This window comes from Hemiscyllium ocellatum, chromosome 7 (assembly GCF_020745735.1).
Source record: "Hemiscyllium ocellatum isolate sHemOce1 chromosome 7, sHemOce1.pat.X.cur, whole genome shotgun sequence".
Lineage (NCBI taxonomy): Eukaryota > Metazoa > Chordata > Chondrichthyes > Orectolobiformes > Hemiscylliidae > Hemiscyllium > Hemiscyllium ocellatum.
The window spans coordinates 92,789,323-92,811,129 of record NC_083407.1 but is presented as its reverse complement, the minus strand read 5'-3'; the positions used below and the strand labels follow the sequence as shown (position 1 = coordinate 92,811,129).

The following is a 21,807-nucleotide window of genomic DNA, read 5'->3' as shown; positions in this document are numbered from 1 at the left end:
AGGGTCCAAAAGCTAGTGCTTACAAATAAACCTATTAAACTATAAGCTGGTGTTGTGTGATTTTTAACTTTGTACATCCCAGTCAAACACCAGCTTCTCCAAATAGAACATGGACTGGATATGTACATGGGATCAACAAACATCAGAGGTATCTTGAAAGGCTAAACCATACTTTAACAAAACCAGTTCAGTAAGTAACGGTTAAGTATATACTTGAGCTTTTATCTACAAAGAAGAGATTTACAGCAGACAATCAAGGTGGAATCTTCCTCTGAAAGCAGGAAACAAGGTAGCACAATAGGTTCAAAGTAAAGTTCCCAGTCATGGGGTGAGCATTTACAATTCAGTTCTTAACATTTTAAAGGCAGGTCAAACTTCCTGATGGTAAATGTCAGGTACCGTGCTGCATTTGTATTTTTACGTATGCTCATAATTGCCACAATGGTGTTCTCTATCTCAGTTAAATTATTTGCAAACCAACGTGCATAAATTCCCATTCCAGACCTGCATGTAAGTGTTGTGCAAGAAGTGAGGGTCTGTACCTGCTGCTCTTTGAAGTGAGTGGCACCTGCATTATCATATTTGGGAGAACAATCATCACTGCCAGATCATGTTTGAGACTGGGTCTAACTTCCACTGGACGCAGAGGATGACTAAGAGAGGGAAGTTCACGTGCAATGGGCACCGAGTTAGGTGGCTGGCTAAAATTGTAAATTTGTCTGGCCAAGGGAGACAGGCTGACCAAGGAAGGGAGAGAAGCTCCTGGGGACAGCGAAAAGACCAACAGAATTAACTACAGGTGGCCAACCTGAGAACCCAGGTGATGTTCTGACTTGCAGTGAATGTCTGGGTGCCTTTTAAATATGGCGCTAAGATCTCCAACACTGTAAGGTGACAGCAGTGGTGCCGGTCTTCTGCTTGCCTCCACCATAAAATTCACCTTGCTCCTTATCATACATAAATAATGAGCTTCTGAATATATAATTACATGAGAAAAGCTGACCCAACCCCTAATGGAAATGGCGATTTTCTCCATGTTTGTCATCAAACGTGAATTCCAAACTGGAAAATACTGCCTTTAATCAGAGATCAGATTCCACTCATATCCTGATGTTATTAGGTGAAAGTGAAGACTGCAGATGCTGGAGATTAGAGTCACGATTAGAGTGGTGCTAATGAAGGGCTTCTGCCTGAAACGTCGATTTTCCTGCTCCTCGGATGCTGCCTGACCTGCTGTGCATTTCCAGCACCACTCTAATCTTGACTCTTGATGTTATTGCCAAGGCCCAGAATGTTGTGGCACAATTGCAGAGCTTTTCCTGTTCCTTGGATAAACCTGGAAGTTAGCCATTCCTGTGATGTTTGGCCAGGAATAATCCTCCAAGTATCAAACAGTACCTACTGACCTAGCCCACAACTCTTCAAGTTTTGGACAGGATTCAGTCCAGGAACAAAGTCTTCTCATTGGAAATACAAAGCAAGACAAAACTAATTAAAGCAAAAGTAAAAAGTTTGTTCTTTCTCCATTCTCTTGTTGCTGTTTAGACCAGTATTGATTGCCCATCCCTAATTGCCCAGAGGGCAGTTAAGAGTCAATAGCATTGTTGTGGGCCTGGTGTCATGTGTAGGCCAGACCAAGGGAGGATGGCCGTTTCCCTCCCTAAAACAGTGAAGGTAGGTCTTTTCCGAAAATCAATAATGAATTCATGGCCTTCGTTAGACTCTCAATTCCACATTTTTACGAGATTCAGAATCCACTACTTGCCATGATAGGATTCAAACTGGGTCCCCAGAACATTACATGGTCTCTGGATTAACGTTTCAGCGTTAATATCATTCAGCCATTGTCGCCACCCTTTTTGTCAGATCCTCAGCATCAAGGATAACTTGCTCTCACTTCCACTCTGAGTTGGCCAATCAGTCCAAGACACAAACTAAAGACTACTATGTGCAAGGTAAGTAGTGTTTGAAAGGCCCGGACAATGTGTTATTTGAAGACTTGTACAGTCCCTCTGGTGTTTCAGCTTCACCCCTGCTGTTCTTAACAAAGTCTACCAATATGTTTGATGTCTGCCTGACTCTTCTAACATTACCTGCTGTTTATGTCCTTTCAGGACGTCATGTTTTCACTCTGACAGCATATAACACAAGAGGCCAGCTTCATTATGTACTGAAAATGTCAGAATAACTTTATAGAGCTGGGAGATCATGCTGCAGCTGTACAGGACATTGGTTGGGCTATTTTTGGAATATTGTGTACAGTTCTGGTCTCCTTCCTATTGGAAGGATGTTATGAAACTTGAAAGGGTTCAGAAAAGATTTACAAGGATATTGCCAGGATTGGAGGATTTGAGTTATAGAGAGAGGCTGAATAGGCTGGGGCTGTTTTTCCTGGAGCATGGGAGGCTGAGGGGTGACCTCATGAGGGGCATGGATAGGACAAACAGTCAAGGTCTTTTCCCAGGAGTGAATGAGAATGAGAGGGTGTAAGTTTAGGGTGAAAGGGAAAGATTTAACAGGGACCTAAGGAGCAACTTTTTCACGCAGAGAGTGGTACATGTGTGGAATGAGCTGCCAGAGGAAGTGGTGGAGGCTGGTACAATTACAATATTTAAGAGGCATCTGGATGGGTACATAAATAGGAAGGGTTTACAGAGATATGGGCAAGTGCTGGCAAATGGGACTTGATTAATTGAGGATATCTGGTCAGCATGGATTAGTTGGACTGAAGGATCTGTGTCCATGCTGTACATCTCTATGACTCTGTGACTTAGATGAAGTTGAGATTATCCATCCTGAGTTCACATTAGGCTTCAAGAGTTTCCTCCATTTCTGGGTATGACCTTGATGGTTCAGAAAGAAAATCACATAATTAGCTTTAATAAAAAATCTGATAACAATCAAGCCAAATAGATCTGCCAGTATGCTGCCTGTTGCATTTTACAGCATTCAACAAGGTTAGGTTTTGCAACAAGGGAAGAGTTTCTCTATGGATGTTGGGGTTGGGGGGGCGGTGGGGGAAGCAAAAATACAGAAAATGCTGGAAAATAAAACTAAAGCATAAATTGTTTGTAACATACATTAAGTCAGGCTGCACTAGTGGAGCAATCAGAATGCAGAATCCTTCAATCCTAGCTTTTCTGTCCATACGTCCTGTCTTCATTGTTTATGGGTCTTTTCCAGTACTTTCTTATTAACGAGTGTCATTTAAAATGGTAAATCCTACTAGCAGCTTGTGAAGAATTTGTTTGGAGGCATTTCTGAAGCTGCCAGTGTGTGGGAGCTAAACTGTCATTACTGGAAATGCAGCCATTAATCAAAGATGTTCCTGCAAACTTGGCACTTCAACTGAGTATACGTTTGTTTGACATTCTCATCCTTACTGGTTCTTGCCAACCCAATTCCTCAAGATTTTAAACTTCTTGTTTAACCAATATCAAACAGTCAAAATAAATCAAAAGGGATTTTAAAATGCTGGTGTTCTCATGTATCTGCAGGCCTTGTCCTTCTAGGTGGTAGCGTGAATGGATATGGAAGGTGCTATCTAATTCTTGGTAATTTTTTTTGCTGTGCATCTTGTAAGTAGCGCAAGCTGCTGTAACTGTACATTATTGGTGTAGCGCGTGTATGTTTGTGAATGTGGTTCCAATCAATGGGCTGCCTTGTCCTCGATGATAGAGTCATATAGCATGGAACCAGACCCTTCAGTCCAACCGTCCATGCTGAACATAATCCCAAACTAAACTAGTCCCACCTGCCTGCTCCTGGCCCATATCCCTCCAAACCTTTCCTATTCATGTCTTCTAATCCAAATGGCTTCTAAATGTTGTAATTGTACCTGCATCGACCACTTCCTCGGGAAGTTCATTCCACAAGCAAATCACCCTCTGTGGAAAAAAATTGCCTCTTATGTCATTTTAAAATCTCTCTCCTCTCTTAAAAATGTCTTGAAATTTCCATCCTAGGGAAAAGACAATTACCATTAACTCTGTTTATACCTCATCATTTTATATTCTTCGATCAGATCACCTCTAAACCTCGTTCGCCCCAGTGCAAAAAGTCCCAGCCCATCCAGCTTTACTTTATAACTCAAGCCTTAGGTACCCAGAAACATTCTGGTAAATCTCTTCTGATGCTTCTCTAGCTTGATAATATCCTTGTTATAACTGGGCAACCAGAACTGCACGCAGTACTCCAGAAGAGGCCTCACCTGTATAACCTCAGCATGTCTTCCCAACTCCTGATTTGGAGATGCCGGTGTTGGACTGAGATGTACAAAGTTAAAAAACATGCAACACCAAGTTATAGTCCAACAGGTTTAATTGGAAGCATTAGCTTACGGAACGCTACTCCTTCATCAGGTGGTGGAGCAGCGCTCCGAAAGCTAGTGCTTCCAATTAAACATGTTGGACTATAACCTGGTGTTGTGTGATTTTTAACTTCCCAACTTCTATACTCAAACGACTGAGCAATAAAAGCAAGCATGCGAAATGCCTTTTTAACCACCTTGTCTGTATGTGACACAAACTTCAAAGAATTATGTATCTGCACCTGTAGGTTTCTATGATGCCAAGCATCTTGAATGTTTTTGGAGTTGCAGTCCTCCAGGCAACTGGAGAATATTCCATCACACTCCTGACTTGTGCTTTATAAATGGTGGGCAGGCTTTGGGGAGTCAAGAGGTGAGTTACTATCGACAGGAAAGTTATCCTTTGATTTGTTCTTGTAGCCATAGTCTTTATAATTGCCTTTAATCAACTTGTTCTGATAGGTTATACCACACTCCTGGGGTAGTGGGGACTTGAATCTGGACCTTATAGTCCAGAGATAGGGACAGTGAACCATAAGCCCTATCACAGTATTTATATGGCTAGACTAGTTCAGTTTCTGCTCAGTGGTAACTCACTCTCCCAGGATGTTGATCATTAGCAATCAGGTAGTGGTAATGCCATTGAATCTGAAACGCAATGGTAAAGTTCTCTCTTGTTGAAGATGGTTGCTGTCTGACAATGGTATGGTGGGAATGTTACTTGCCAGTGAAATATTGTGCAGATGTTGCTGCATTTGGAGATAGACTGCTTCAGTATCTAAGATGAGGAGGTGCTGGTGTTGGATTGGAGTGGACAAAGTTACAAATCGCACAATACTAGTTTATAGTCCAACAGGTTTATTGGTAGTACTAGCTTTCAGAGCACTGCTGCTCATAACCTGGTGTTATGTGATCAATGTCTGAGGTTCAAGTTGGCTTTCAGATTTGGAAGATGTAGATGGCTTCCACCATACACAGGCATTTGTCAAAGGGACTTTTTAAATGAAGTTTGTTTGGGCGATGTAAGGAATTTAAAGCCTTTTCAGTGGGACTGGTGTATTTTTTTTTAACGTCTTACCCTAGACACTTCAAAATGGGTTTTCTCAAAGTCCGAGGATGAGCTGGGTACTTTCCTCTTCTGACAGCTTGGATCCCAACTGAACTACAAACAATGTCCAAAACAAAGCCATAAACCCAGGCATTTGATTTCCAGTAAACTATTCCAAGCAATTAGCTTGTGCTATGTTAATCCCTCAAAGTGCCTTTTTAAAAAGTCTCAAAGTCCTTTTTGTGACTCCTTCTTTAAAAACGTCCCAGTGTTTCTTCTCTTTCCAAATTAACCATTGTCTACAATCTTATGCATGAGAATCCTCACAATAAAATGCACCTCATAAAATCTGTTTGAAATAGTTTACAACCCCTTATTCTCCTGGTTCAGAGAAGGTTCACTAGGATGATCCCTGTTATGGAGCGATTGTCGTATGAGCAAAGGCTAAACAGGTTGGGACTCCATTTAGTGGTGTTTAGAAGATGAGAAGGGTAAATGCTGAGAGGTTGTTTTCCCTCATGGATGAGTCATGCATCAGAGGGTATTGTCTCAGAATAAAGGGATGCCAATTTAAGACTGAGGTGAGGAAAAAATTCTTCTCTGAAGGTTCTGTGTCTTTGGAATTATTTGTGGAAAGCTATTAGAACAGAGTCCTTGTGTATATTTAAGACTGAGATAAATTCTCGATCGGTCAAGGAATCAAGGGCTGTGGGGAAAATTCAAGGAAGTGAGCGTGAGGAACTTTGATCAGCAATGGTCCTATTGAATAGAGCAAGTTTGAGGATTCAAATGGTCTACTCCTGTTCCTATTTCTTCTGGTGTTATTTTCTTAAATACAGGAATTAAAACTGTAGATCATTTATAGAAGATACAATGTTCTTAGCCAACACGAAGATTTAATGCGTGATTGAAGGAAGTACGTGTTTGTTCAGACATTGTTGCACCGACCTTAAAAAGTGGTACACGCACATCTTTTCCCTCTGATAGCCAGTAAAATAGGTTGCCCAGGAGGTTACAGGATTTCAGTGTGACGGTTAGAAAACTTTTAACATCTGCCATTGAGAAAATATTAGAATGATACAGTAACGAGGGCATTTAGAAATATATCACATGATTGAGAAAAGTGAGCATGACTTGATGAAGGGAAAATCATGCCTGACAAATTTACTGGAGCTCTTTAAGATGGTAACAAGCAGGATAGGTATTGGAGAACCAGTAGATGTAATAAAGTGAGATTTCCAGAAGGTAATTAATAAAGTGTTGTATATAAGGCAACTTCTTTCACTAAGAACTCATGGTTTGGGAAAATGAATAGAGGATTTGCTAACTAATAGATGACAGAGAACTGGGATAAAGGTGTCATTTTCAGGATGTAACTTACGGAGTACCACAGGGCTCATTGCTGGGACAATACATATTAATGATCTTGGATGAGGGAAGTGAATGTACTGTGGCTAATGTCATGGATGAAGCGTGTGTTAGACATGCAATTAGTGAGAATGACACAAAGAGATTTTGATTGATTTACGTGAGTGGACAAGACTTTGGTAGATGGAATGAGAAGATGTAAGTTTATGTATTTTGCAGAAAGAATAAAAGAGCTGGATATTGTATAAATTGGAAAAGAGTGCAGACTGGAAGAGAGTTTTGGGACCTCATGCATGAAATAGAAAAGGTATCATCCAAGTTCAGCAAGGATTAAAGAAGGCAAATGGAATATTGGCCTTTATTTCAAAGGAACAAAGTATTAAAATGGGGAAGTCTTGCTAAAACTATACATGGCAGTGAAATGTTCAGTGCCTTTATCGAAAGAAAGATATATTTACAATAGAGGCCAACCTGAGAAATTTCACTAGGTTAATTATAGGTATGGAGGGAATTTCCTATGAGGAGAGATTGAGTAGGTTGGAACTTTACACATAGAAAAATGAGGGCAGACCTTATTGAAATATCTAAGATTGTTAGTGATCTTGACGGGGAAGATGTGAAGATGTTTCCCTTTTTGGGAGTGGCTAGAGTCAAATAGCATAATCTCAGAGAAAGGGAGTGCCCATTTAAGACAGAGATGAGAAAAAATTTCTTCTCTGAGAAAAGTGAATCTGTGGAATTCTTTACTGTGGAGGGCCATTGAGGCTGGATTATTAAGTATGTTTAAGGCTGTACCAGATGGGTTTTAAATCAGCAAGGGATTAAAGGATTACAGTGATAGAGCAGGAAAGTGGAGTTGAAGATTATAAAATCAACCATGATCTCATTAAATGATGGAACAGACTTGATGGGCCGAGTGGCTATGGTCTTAATTCCAAGACACTTTATGTATCACAGAATTCATGCCAGAAGCATATTTCATAATATTGCAATCAGTTCATGAACCTCTATCCATTAATTTTAATCAAGATTAGCAATTTCACAATCTCTGTCCCCAATCAGAAGCAGACAATTGACCTTTTGTTTTTATACAAGGGATCCAAGATTCTCAATGAAATAGGTTTGGATTGTTTCAAACTCATCCTTTGTGGATGACCTAACCTTTGGATATCGCGTGTTCAGATATCAGGCACTGTTTATTTTTCCTTTCTGTAGTTGATGTTTATCATGGCAAGGATAATATTGATGTAAGGGAGACTTCCCATATTAGAATCTGTAGCTGTGCTAAACATACTGACATTTATCTCCTTTATGCATTTTTAATAGTTCAGTACGATTCCCCCAGTGTACCGCCAACTGTAAAAACATTCCCAGCTTCTTCCGCATCTCATCACAACCTCAGTGCCTGTTCCTTGGATGCTGCCTAACCTGCTGTGCTTTAACCAGCAACACATTTTCAGCTCAGTGCCTACTGCCAGTTTTCAGTTTAGTTGCCCTTCAGTGCTCACTCATTGAACCACAGATGTTTTTCTCTCACAACATTTTGACCACATAATTGTACACAGAACTCTAGAAAGGACCAGCCGAATGCTCTCTGCAATATTGCAATCAGTTCCTGTTTGACTATTTAGCCTAAGATCCAATTCTCACTCCTCCACCTTGAGTTGATGCTTTTCATAATTGATCCACGAGTAAACCAAATTGTTTCTGGGGTACCTGTTATGCTGGTGAGGCCACATTTACTGTCTTTTGTTAGCTTGCCTTCTCCTTGAGTCACAGTTTCAAAATTCCTTTCCAATATAGTGTCGTGTGGAATTTTATTTTTTAGTTGATTCTGGTACATTTTACTCCCCAGTCTCTCAATATTGAAGTTTTCTGCACTAAATGTGATCAGTAATTTGCTAGATAATCTCCACCCATCAGTACCTATTCAGCATGTTCCAAGATATTAACAATCTTTCTCAGTTTTCTGAAACCCATGAGTATTTCTGACTGAACTTTCCAATTATAATTCATCCAGAATTGCTTCATTTGAAATTTCAAGTTTATTAGTCAATGTCTGACATCTTGCCACACATGGCTTATCCTGACTTTGATTAATGATGCATCAGCTCAAAAGTATGCATATCTAGTTATGGATTTTTTCAAATGACTGACATCCACAAGATATGCACATGTTTCTTCCCCAATCAAGGACTGGAAGAAGGGTGCAACATCTGCCAAGATCAGCATTAGAGCCTACCCTGAGCATCGAATTCATTCTGCAAGCTCTTTCAAATCACCGTGGCTATCCTCTCTGTTCATAACATGACCTTGAATTCCAGCTACTTGGTAAAACATTGCTCATGGCTATGCTGCTGAACTTTCTAAAATTATTGTGTCGATTGAGTTACTGGATGAGGTTTGTAAAAGCATCAACAAAGTCCTAGAGCAAGGGCAAGGGCTCCCTGCTGTTCTTGTGCCCATATATGGATTGAACTGTATTGTTACTTAACCTCTGGGCTCTGTTATCCAATCAGTGACATGAACATAATGCAGTTGTCACTTGGATAGCGCAACAAATACAATCTACCTAAGCAGGAACGCCATCTATTCTCAATCAAGGACTATATCACGACTGCACAGTCTTCAGCCAACATTCTCTGTGAACCAAACTGGTGTCCATCATATGTTTAAATTAACCTCAGTCAAATCCAGCCCCAATTGTCAACAGGTTTAATTTACATTACAGTGCAAGTGTTTTGTAAATGCCAAAGCTAAGGGAGGGAGGGACATGGTCATTCAAAAATGTAATATTGATATTTATATGGGGAGTCGCTCAGGTTTGGCAGATGTAAGATGACGAGGAAGTGAGAAGCAATGTCAGACAAATGTCTGGTGGCAAAGATTTGAACAATTTGAAATTGGTGAGCGCTTGCCTCAAGAAGTCATTACTCTGACTTTAGTTGCAAACTTGTGCGTAAGTATTTCAATGACAATGGGAGGGAAGTAGAGACAGAAGTTGAAAATGTGTTGCTGGTTAAAGCACAGCAGGTCAGGCAGCATCCAAGGAATAGGAAATTCGACGTTTCGGGCATAAGCCCTTCATCAGGAATGAGGAGAGGGTGCCAGGCAGGCATCCTTGCAAGAGGATTCGCAGTAGGTTAAAATCTTCGGGTAAAAAATGAGGTCTGCAGATGCTGGAGCTCTCCTCATCCCTGATGAAGGGCTTATGCCCGAAACGTCGAATTTCCTATTCCTTGGATGCTGCCTGACCTGCTGTGCTTTAACCAGCAACACATTTTCAACTGTGATCTCCAGCATCTGCAGACCTCATTTTTTATTACAAGTAGAGACAGAGGTTGAGGAAGTGAAAATATGCAGTCTGGATCATGCAGTTTCAAGATCAGCTGAGTAAACTCGATGTCAATGACTCACACCGCTGGGCTCATCTGAGTTAGCAGCTTTGGAAAGAGACAGTGGAACACTTTGAGGTGTCTGACATGGGAAGGGAGCCAAACATGATGACCTCCGTTTCGCTGAACCTGAACTAAAGGAAATTCTTGCTCATCCAGGACTTTGTCTACTGACAGCCAAGCATTGATAATGGTTGAGTCATGAAAGTTAAAGGCGCAGCGATAGAGCCAGCATGTATGCAAAACATGACTGCTCCCATTTCCCTCCAACCACCATCTCTGAGTGTCTATAAGTAATGTTGCTAAGGGGCAATACATTTGGCAAACCAAAATACAAGAGGGACAAAAGATAGAATCTTAGGTCACATTTAGTATGGTAACAGGGAAGATGCTTTGCAGGAGATGCATAGGAGATTTCCAAGTGGTAAAGCTGTTTGGATTGGACAGCAGCTTGGGTTGGGAGTGGGCTAAAAAAATGGGAAGATGGAATGGATTATGAATAAAAACAGAAAAATGCCAGAGAAACACTGCAGATATGGCAGTGTCTATGGAGAGAAAAACAGAGTTAATGGTTCAATTCCAAAGACTTATCCAGATGGAATATATTGTGTTGGAATACAATGGTGAAATCCAGCTGAAGTGGGACAGTACACCATGCTGAATGGCTTGGCAACACTGTCCCTCCAATTCTGAAGTCAAAGTCAACCAAATATATAACCAAATATATAATTCTGTGAAGACTTTTGAAAGAAATGGCTTTAATATACCTAAAAACCTTATCAGTCTTGTGGAGCCAAAATAACTCCCATGTAAGATGTTATGTTTTTGGTAAAACTTTGATTTTTGATGTGTTTAATTTCCATTGCTTGTAAACTCAAGAATATTAAAAACTCAAGAAACGTTAGATCAGCAAAGGCCAGGAGTCCAATATCTCTGTAGAACATTAAACAAAATTAGTCACAGGCCATATCTGGATATATTGGAGCTTATGGTCAAAGCTTAAGGAAAAAAAAAGGATTTAAGGAACATCTCAAAGGAGGAAAGAATGCAGATAGAGATATTTAATGTGAAAATTTATTCACCTGCATGTCTCTAACAATGGAAAGTGGCTTGATAACGTCAACTGGCAGTATCCTCTTATACTCCAGTAGTCAAGATTTATCCTATCTCAATTTTTTATCATCGAAATCTAAATTGAGCTCTCTAAGCTCTCCTTCCCATTAGCTATGATTCAGTAATCTTTCGAAGAAATTAAATAACACAATTGCCGGTCCCTTGGAGTCTGTTGGGACATTCCAAAGTGTATTGTAAAAGAAAACTAATTATCTATTCTCTAAGTTAACCTCCAGTTTGTTCATTTTAAATCTTTTTCTCCAAGTTTGGGGCTCTCATAAGGCACTTGTAAGGTTAATAACCAATGCTTAATAAGCAGAATAAGGATTCATGGCAACAGCTATTGTCTATTAGCATAGATAGAAGATTGATTAAGGGGCAGGAACCAGAGAGCGGCCTAAAGAAGGCATTTTCAAATTGGCAAAATGTGACTAGGAAGAGTCAGTTATTTGTATTAATGACTTAAAAGAAGAAACAGAAGAATGTAACCACATTTCGTGATGATACAAAGCAAGCTGGAAAAGTAAGCCATGGAGAGACACAGGGAAGGTGTAAAGAGATAAAACACTGCAGTACCCAAGAACTATAAACAGCAGAAGAACGCTATCTATACAACATTTTCAAGAAAAACTGGTACCCAATAAACACAATCCACCAATTCCTCAGAAACAAATACAAACAAGCAGACACAACGCAACCAAGAACTATAGCACGTTAGCTACATCAAAAACATGTCAGAAATGACTTTCAGACTACTCAGACCCTTTGGCATCATGGTAGCCCACAAACCCACCAACACATTTAAACAGTAACTGATGCACTTAAAGGATCCATTAGATACTACCTCCAAAACTAACAGCATTTACAAAATACCATGCAAGAACTGTAAAAAAAAACACTACATCAGGCAATCATGCAGGAAACTTGCCACTAGAATACATGAATATCAACTTGCCACCAAAGGATATGACCCACTATCTCTAGTTTCCATATATACAGACAAAGAAGGACACTACTTTGTCAGGGACAACACACAGATCCGAGGACAGGCGAAACAAAGACAAGCATGAGAATTCTTAGAGGCATGACATTCTAACCGGAACTACATCAATAAACACATCGATTTAGATCCTATCTACCTTCCCTTGAAAAAAAGAACCGGAAATTTCATCACCCACCTTAACAAACCAAGACCTATAATAGAGAGGTGGGACATACCACTAGCACTTTCACTAGAGACTCTCACTGATGATGTTACCTAGTATGGTGATGAAATGTCTGAAATAAAACTTCCAGCTCAGTAAGCTAACTTGCATCAGCCTGAGCTACAAATCTTCTCAAAAATTGCTAAGATAAAACACTGTACAATGAGTGAGCAACACACTGGCAGATGGTGTATAATGTGGAAAAATGTAAAATTATTACTTTGGTGGGAGAAACAGATTTGCAGAGAATGTCTTAAGTAGTAAGATATTGGAAAGTGTCAATGTGCAAATGGGTCCAGGTATCCTTGCTAATTGGTTAATGAAGGTTAGCAGCAAGCTATTCGGAAGGAAAATGGAATGTTAATATATATTTCATGAGGACTTGAATGCAGGAGTAATAAATCTTTCATCAATTTGTAGGAGCTTGGTTACACAGTAGCTGAAATACTGTGTGCAGTTTTGCACTTCTTATCTCCATTGTGCTATAGAGAGAGTGCAACAAGTGTTCACCATACTTATGTTAAGAATAGTGAAACTGTCCCATGAAGCGAGATGAGGCAAACTGGGCTGTATTCTCTTGGGTTTTGAAGAGTTAAGACATGATATCAGGGTCATACAGGGTAAATGCAGGTAGGATGTTGCCCCTTCTAGAACCAAGGGACACCATTTGAAAATGTGAGAGGATACCAGTTTGATCTGAGACAAGGAGAACTTTTTCAGAGGGTTGGAACCCTTTGACATTCTCTACCACAAAGGACTGTAAATTGATAGGTTTTTGATTATCAATGGTATACAGGTCCATGGGAATTGAATGGGTAAAAGACATTGTAAAGTATTCGATCACCCATAATAGCATTGAATGGTAGGGCAGACTAAGCAGTGGCCTAATCCTGTTCCTCTGATGCACAATGTGCTTGTACAAGGAACAAAGAAAATTAATGCAAGCAGCATTTGCAGTTAGAAAGGAAATTTATGTCTTGGAGTTTAGTGCAAGGGGAATGATGTACAGGAGTAAAGAAGCCTTACTATAATTATGTGTGGCTTTGGAGTGAGCACATCTTGAATACTGTGCAATTTTGGTCTCTGTATTTAAGAAAAGATTTGGATGTGATGCAGCAACAGTTTGCTGAACTTATCCTTGGGGTTAGGATGCTGTCCTGTCATAGTAAGCTGAATAACTTGGGTGGTGATCACATTGAAACATACAAGATTCTGAAGTGGCCTGATAGGGTTGATGCTGCGACATTGTTCACGCTGGTCATTGAATCTCAAACACAGCGGCGCATCTCAAGATACGGCACCTATCATTTATACTTGAACGAGGAGAAATTATTCACTCAAAAAGTTTTGAATCTTTGGTATTCCCTTGGCCAGTGGATGCTCTATCATTGAACATAGTTAAAGCTGGGATCGACAGAATTTTGGTCTTTCGGGAAATCGGGATATAGAGTATGGGTGAGCAATTGAAGTTAAAGGCCAAAGTCAGTTACAATTCTATTGAATGACAGAGAAAACAAGACATGTGATATGGTATATTTTGTGTAACTTGTGACTCTCTAACTTTGTTCAGTCATTTAGATTGTTATGATCCCAAATCATGCTACAACTGGACAAATTGGATCCCAGAGTGAAATCTGGGTGGACAGTTTTTTTTTAATTTAATGGTTTCACTGAAACATAAGCATAGAAGGCTACAGATTTGGAGCTGATATTTCTTTGACTGTATCATCAATGGAACTTGCCAACAACACTAACAAGTTGATTTTAGTGACAACTTGTGCATATCCAGTGTATACAGTGCAGTCCTCCAATCTTGGAATCAGATGCAAGACTGTTTTTGTAACTGTGTTGACTTGCCAATAATCACTTGGCTTTGGCACCATTGTAACAGGTGAACTGCAGCTGCTATGGCTTGGTTCAATAATGTCATTTTCCATCATGAATTTAATCTCTTGCCTCACTTGGTATGATTTCTGTGGATTATGTCTATAAAGGTGTTGTTTTATAATGCATCACCCATATTAAAATGATGAATTCACCATGGACATTTTTCCTGGCCTGTTTACAGATTGATTTATGACTTTGTAATAGCTTCTGTAAGTCATTGCCCTGAAAGTATTGTTTGAAAGATGAAATATTATGCTATCTAACCTTGTAAGTGCCTACATTTTATCCAGTCCGATTACTGAAGGATGAACTTTTATATTTTCAAATTTTGATTGATTCTCCAATTATTTCTGATTTTTGTTTCACTCCCTATTTCTTGTGCCAGTCTACGTGCATTTTGTTTTTGCTAATTATTGTCCCAGTCAATGTATCTCTTTAATATGTTAACATGACACTGTCACTGCCTCTTCCTTCTATCTGGAATACTCACTGCGAATTTTCATCATTGAGTTTCTCTTTGATTTGATAAGGCCCAATGATCTTTGCTTTTTGTTAGTTCCTCAGAAACAGGAAACAGCATTAACACCTTGCCTCCAGCTGTTCTTGGTTTCATAGCTTGTTGAGCACTCTTCAAATGCTTCTTGGTCAACTCGTGGACTTTGGTTAGTTTTCATCTGCGAAATGAAACATAGACTGCAAGTATAGTCTCTGATCTTTGGTTTAGCAAGGTTTCTTTAATCATTATAGGTAATTCCCTCCCTTCACGTCCCTGTATTATTAAAAAAACTAAATCGTGTGGACTTATAAAAATCACCCCTAATGACAAACAGTAACCAGAGAATTCCCTTCTCCCAATTATTTGCTCACTGCTGATAATAAGATTTAATCATGATCTTCAAAGTTGATTGCATTTTTGCAATGCAATTTGAGATTTTGGGTGATAAACAGAAGATGTAGATTGTTTTCTTCCCAAACAAGTCATCATTTATTTGCAGTATATATGAATCTTGGTCTGGTAGTATTTCTTAGTATAATCTATATCTTGTTAAAAAAGAACTAACTTTCTTGAATCATTTTTGCATTAATTTTTCCAAAAGCCAGTTCTTCAGGAAACCTTCTTGAAGATTTCAATGGCGTAATCATTAAAAGATATTGATTTCCATTCTTACTTTTAAGTACACATCCTGTGCAAAAGCATTCTTTTTGGAAGTTCGTTTTGGAATTAAAGACACAGGTTTAATTGATGGTTGAGAATTCCCCAGTACCTGAAATATATGGCAAGTTTGGAAAATCTAGACTACATATCTGTGTAATCTGACCAATAAAAATGTTTTAATACATTAGCCTGTGTTTTCCTAATATCTAAGTGGCCTGCTGTTGGAATTTTGGGAATCACTCGTAAAATTCCATTACAGCACCTTGGATGAGAGTATCATGTCATGGACCGTGCCCATTCTTCATTGACTAGTCATTGTGGTGGTCTCCATTTGCTCATTAGAACTTTGGCTTTCAAGTAATAACTGTCAGGTATTGTTTCTGACTCAATTTCTGAGAAGGCTAAGTCAGTTGTAGAGGTATAACTCTTTCAATTCAGAAACCATTTGTTGCATTCTTATTGAAGAAGCTCGGCTAAATCTGTCAGCCTCATTCTCTTTAATTTTATCCCCTTTAATTTAATTTTTTGAGGATTTTATCCAATAACTGATTTCTAATGTAATTTCCTCAGTTCATAGACAACTGCTGTTCCTGACTAATCCTATGACCCTCAGATCTAGTCACAAAACAGTCAGGAAGCAAATCAGGATGTCCCTCTTATAGCATCTTAGTTTTTTTTTACATCCGCCAGTTGTTCTACAACTCTCAGTGAGGCCTTTCTTTTTAAAATTAGCCAGGTGGTATCCCAAGGTAAAATCAATTTCTTCTATTGGGGAATTTGTTTCACAACTCTAGCTGCAATTTATCTATGTACTAAGTCACTTTTTAATGCAGCTCTGTATAATGGGACAAGTTTTTAACTTCCATGTTTAGATTAGATTAGATTAGATTCCCTACAGTGTGGAAACAGGCCCTTTGGCCCAACCAGTCCACACTGACCCTCCAAAGAGTAACCCACCCATTCCCATTTACTAATGCACCTAACACTATGGGTAATTTAACACAGCCAATTCACCTGACCTGCACATCTGTACCTCCAATTGGTATTTTCTCCTTCATTAATTCCTCTGGAAGGCAAATAATATCACCAGCCAGAATCAGATTGACTTACTCTCGATATCTTTATTTAGTTATCTACTTGATTCAGCAAAAGGAAACAGCTCTATGTTTGAGACAAAATAACTCAGAACTCCACTGATTCTTTTAGTCAATATTTGAAGAGGAATTGTCTATCATGTGTCATCTTTCCTTTCTTAGCATGTTTTAAAGAAACATGTTCTCTCTTTGCTACCGATACAGTTTTAGTATTCAAGTCCTTTTCTGATGCTGTTTCCTCAGAAGATTCTTTAGACATTCCTACAACTGCAACCAGTCCCATATTTAGCTGATTTGCTTTGGTATGTCCAATCTTATAACTCATGCAATAATTTCTTACATAATTTTCTTTCTACTGCTTTTTGCTTCTAACTATGCACCTTTGTTACTTCAGCATCCTTCTGTTTTGTTCTCTAAAATTAATACCTCATCCATTCACAGATTTTCTATTTCTCCAATTACCTCATGGGTTCTTGCGTGACCATTTTAACCAACTGTTATTAGCTGTGTGAGTTAGCAAAGTATCTGCCAAAACTACTGTATCTTTGATCCTTCATGCTCTTCAAGATGAGTTTTTGGCTTTTCTAAGAATGCTATTTCTGAATTCTTCCACAGTCATAATTTTCCTTCTGTTCTCTAGCTTTTGTATTTCTTTTTCCCTTGCCATTCCATAAATAGCTAATTAGATTTTTTTTCTTATAATCCTAAATTTCAATTGATAATTCAGGCATAAACTCATAAGCATAGAGTATTGCCTTTTTAACAGTTTTGTAATCTGTTCCTTTGACAGGAATGGTATACACAATCATAGCTGTACCCATCAAATTATTTTGTAACATTAAGCTCCAAATGTCTTTTGGCCACCTCATTTAGGGGTGGCATGGTGGCTCAGTGGTTAGCATTGCTGCCTCACAGTGCCAGGGACACAGGTCCGATTCCAACCTTGGGTGTCTGTGTGGAGTTTGCCCATTCTCCCTGTGCCGCCGTGGGTTTCCTCTGGGTGCTCTGGTTTCCTCCAACAATTCAAAGATGTGAATTGGCCATGTTAAATTGCCCATAGCGATAGGTGCATTAGTCAGAGGTAAATAGATCTGGGTGGGTTACTCTTCGGAGTGTCGGTGTGGACTTGTTGGGCTGAAGAGCCTGTTTCCGCATTGTAGGGAATCTAATCTTAATCTTAATATCTGTTCAGCTACCTTCTCAAATGAGGTGAAACATTTTTGACTCCAGCTTCAAAAAACTTCAGCATTAAGCATGGATTCTCGGTTAAATCTCTCATTGGAATCAGAATCATTTTGTAAGCTGTTACCCGTTTTTCCCTGTATTCTAAGCAATTCTTTGGCTAAATCTTATCTTATTTCTTTGCCTTTATTGCAGCTCAAGCTTTTTAATTTGAATTTCCTTTTGTATTAGTTTCTGTTTTGCTTTATCCTTTTCCCAATTCATGTTTTAGAACATAGAACAATACAGCACAGGAGTGGACCCTTCAGCATACAATGTTGGGCCAAATTAAATTAACCCCTTCTGCCTTCCCTTGGTCCATATCCTTCCATTCCTTGCATATTCATGTGTTTATCTAAAAGCCCCTTAAATACCCCAACCAAATTCCCTTCACTCCTACAACTTCCTGTGAAAAAAAAACTTGCCCCTCATATCTCCTTTGAACTTTCCCCTCTCACCTTAAACACATGCACCCAGTATTAGACATTTCAACTCTAGGGCAAAAAGATTCTGACTGTCAACTATCTCTATGCATCTCATAATTTTATAGACTTCTATCAAGTCTCACCTCAGCCTGTGCTGCTCCAGAGAAAACAACCCTAGTTTTTCTGACCTCTCCTTATAGTTCATACCATCTAATCCAGGCAGCATCTTGGTATAACTCTTCTGCACCCTCACCAATGCCTCCACATTCTTCCTGTGGTGTGGCAACCAGAATTGAACGCAATATTCTAAGTTCAGCCTTACTGAAGCCTTATAAAGCTGCAATATGACATCATGACTCTTGTACTCCATTTTCTGACTAATAAAGGCAAGCATGCCATACATTGACTCTATGTATCTTTCCACTGCACTTTCTGGCGCTGTTTATTGCCAATAGTTTTTTTTTGTTTCTCGTTTTCCCTCCTTTTCTTGTACCGCGAGTCATTTTTATTTCTAAGCCAAGATTTTTTTTCAATTGTAGCTATCTTAGCTAATTCTAACTGTGACATCTAAATTTCAGGATTCAATTCTAAATGCTAGCTAATCACTTTAAGCATCTCCTTCTTAATTCTCCAGTTTAAACTTTATCAAAGATTTCAAAGAATCCACTTTACATCTTCCACTTCCAGAGAATTCTTAACAAGATTCAATCATTTTGAAAATCCATGCAATAAACTTCAACACAATACAACCGTTTCCTGCCTAGTACCTTCACATGCACATTTCTTCATTAACTTCTAAATTAAGAGATCTCTCTTAATTTCAATGAACTATGATCCTAGCAAGAACTCTACTTTTTATATAAAATGGCGTCCTAGATCTTTTTTCTCTTAATTTGGCATGGCCATCTTTGACTCAAACATGAGCACAGAAGGCTGCAAATTTGTTCACACAAATTAAAAAGAAAGTTTAAAAAAAACAAATTTTCCACATATAATGCAGTTCGAAAGATTTCAAAACATACAGTAAACCAAAATCTTGCCTAATCCACAGCACCATCCTATTACAGTTACTGAGAAACCAGAGAAATGCTTCTCCACTGTCAAATCTATGCCATTGACTTAACTGCAACTTCTCAGTTCCAGTCCTGTGCACTATGTGGCTTATTCTTTTGACCACTCTCACAACTGAGAGCTTTGACTTTCTGAGTCTTTTGATACACTGCAGATTTCTAACCAAACACTCCCGTTGTGAAACTTTTACGAACTTGCACTGAAGTAAGATGTTCCTCGGCAGTCTTCTTTTTTTCTCAGAGAGGCTGTGCTTGTTTCTGATCCCAGGCAGGTCTCCTATGAACTGAACCCCAAAAGCTTTTGAACTTCTGAAATAACCTTGTTCTCCCTAGATTCTGCTTAGCTTAATGGCTTAGTGTTTCAATCATAAAGTTAAAAATCAGACAACACAAGGTTATAGTCCAACAGGTTTAATTGGAAGCACGAGCTTTCGGAGCGCTGCTCCTTCATTAGGTGGTTGACAACCACCTGATTTGTACACCCCAGTCCAACACCGGCATCTCCAAATCATGTTTCAATCATAATCACCTACAGTATAAACAAATTTCCATTAGTTCTCCCAGAGGGACATCATGATATAAAAGCATGGTTCGGGAAAGATTGATGAAGAGTCCAGCCTGAAATGTCGACTCTCCTGCTCCTGAGGTGTTGCCCGATCCTGCTGTGCTTTATCTAGCCCACACTTTATCGACTTTGACTGTCCAGTTTCTGCCATCCTCACTATCTTCCAGAAAGACTGACCTAGTTGGTTTTACAACTCCTTTTTGAAAATAGACCAACAGCCATAAGGCACTATTTTAAGATCAAAACTCTGAAAAAAGTAATTTATATAAATCATGCAATTTCTGCAACACTGGCTGATAACTGCAATAAGAATGACTTTTGTATTATTACAAGAGCTGAGAAGAGCATGCAACTAACATATCCCAATCTGGGGCGATGTCCCTCGAAGAGCAGTGTTCTTGTAATTTTTTCTCTGGTTAATGAACAATTTGTACGTAACTATGTTAATATCAAAGTGCTTTCCAAGAGCAAAGATATTAATATCATCAAATAAACCTGAAAATGCCTCGGGAGACAAGTGAGCCAGCATCTGAAATGAGGAAGGACACATTTTGAAATGTAAATCCTCATTAGAAATTTGTGAACGCTAACCTCACATTCTTGTAATCGCTTACTCGGAAAGAAATTGGTTGCTATTGATTTTAATCCTGGTAGGTATTTCAGTATTGAGTACTGCCTCTGTTGCCTGGGAATCCGTGGTACATTTCTTATGTTATTGCAGCAGTAAAATCCATTCCTTAATTTAATTTCGGTTTATTCACTTTAAACTGATGCTGAGACAGAGATGCGCTGCCAAAGATGTCATTCTCTCGGATGTTATGTTAAACTGAGGCCCCATCTGACCCCTTAGTTGAATGTAAACAATTTATGGCACTATTTCAGGGAAGACTAAAGTGGTTCCTGTTGGCATCCTAGACATTACCTATACCTCCGCTGTAGGTAATCTGATTGTTATTCCATTGTATTTGTGGGATTTGCTATAGGTGAATTGATACACAATTCCTTCATTACAACAGTGACTACATTTCAAACGTAGTTAATTGGTTTTAAAGTATTTATGAAATCATGTAAGATTCTAAGCTGCACCACAAAGCAGTGTGCATGAAATCAGTGGGACCCTGCATCAGGATGATGGCATGCAATTAAATCACTCCTTTCTCCTTCATAGAATCTCTACAGTATGGAATCAGGCCAATTGGCCCATCGAGTCCACACCATCCCTCTCAAGGGCATCATACCCAGGCCCACCCCTCCATTCTATCCCTGTGACCCTGTATTCCCATGGCTAATCCACCTAGTTTATACATCCATGGACACTATGGGCAATTTAATATGGTCAATCCACTTATTCTGCACATCTCTAGACAGTGGCAGGAAACTTGAGCACCCGGAGGAAAAACCTACGCAGATGCAGGGAGAACGTGCAAACTCCATACAGCCAGTTGCCCAAGGGTGGAATCCAACCCGGGTCCCTGGAACTGTGAGGCAGCAGTGCTAACCACTGAGCCACCATATCGCCAGCTGTGTTTGTTATGTCTTCTTTGCCAAATGAAAATGAGCGTAAGTTGTATCAGGTTTGACCACTTAAAACACTGCCATGCCTTAGTTTTGTGTGCTAAAACTGCTTACAATTCCAGGATCATCCTGAAATGCAAAGAGAAGCCCCAGTAATTTTCTCTCCCTCAACTGCAGACCCTCTGCTTAACTCGTGGTGTCCTGTTTGACAGGAAGAGTAAAAAGCAGCCCATTATTTAAATGGAGAGGGCTTGCAGAAGGCTGAGGTATGGAGAGATCTGAGTGACCAGTTGTATAAAGCAGTCTGCAAGCAATTAGGAAGGTAAATGGATTGTTGTTCTTTTAGCAAGGCAAGTAGAATTTAAATATAAAAAATGGTTTGGCACAGTTGTTTTAAGAAGTGGTGAGGATCTTGCTGCAGGGCTGTGTAATACTT

General features: G+C 39.3%; 1 protein-coding gene across 2 annotated transcripts in view; it reads left to right on the top strand.

Annotated features, from left to right (window-relative positions):
- vps8 (VPS8 subunit of CORVET complex) overlaps positions 1 to 21,807 on the top strand; it is a 543,230-nt gene that overhangs the window by 449,210 nt on the left and 72,213 nt on the right. The gene's annotated exons all lie outside the window — the stretch shown is intronic.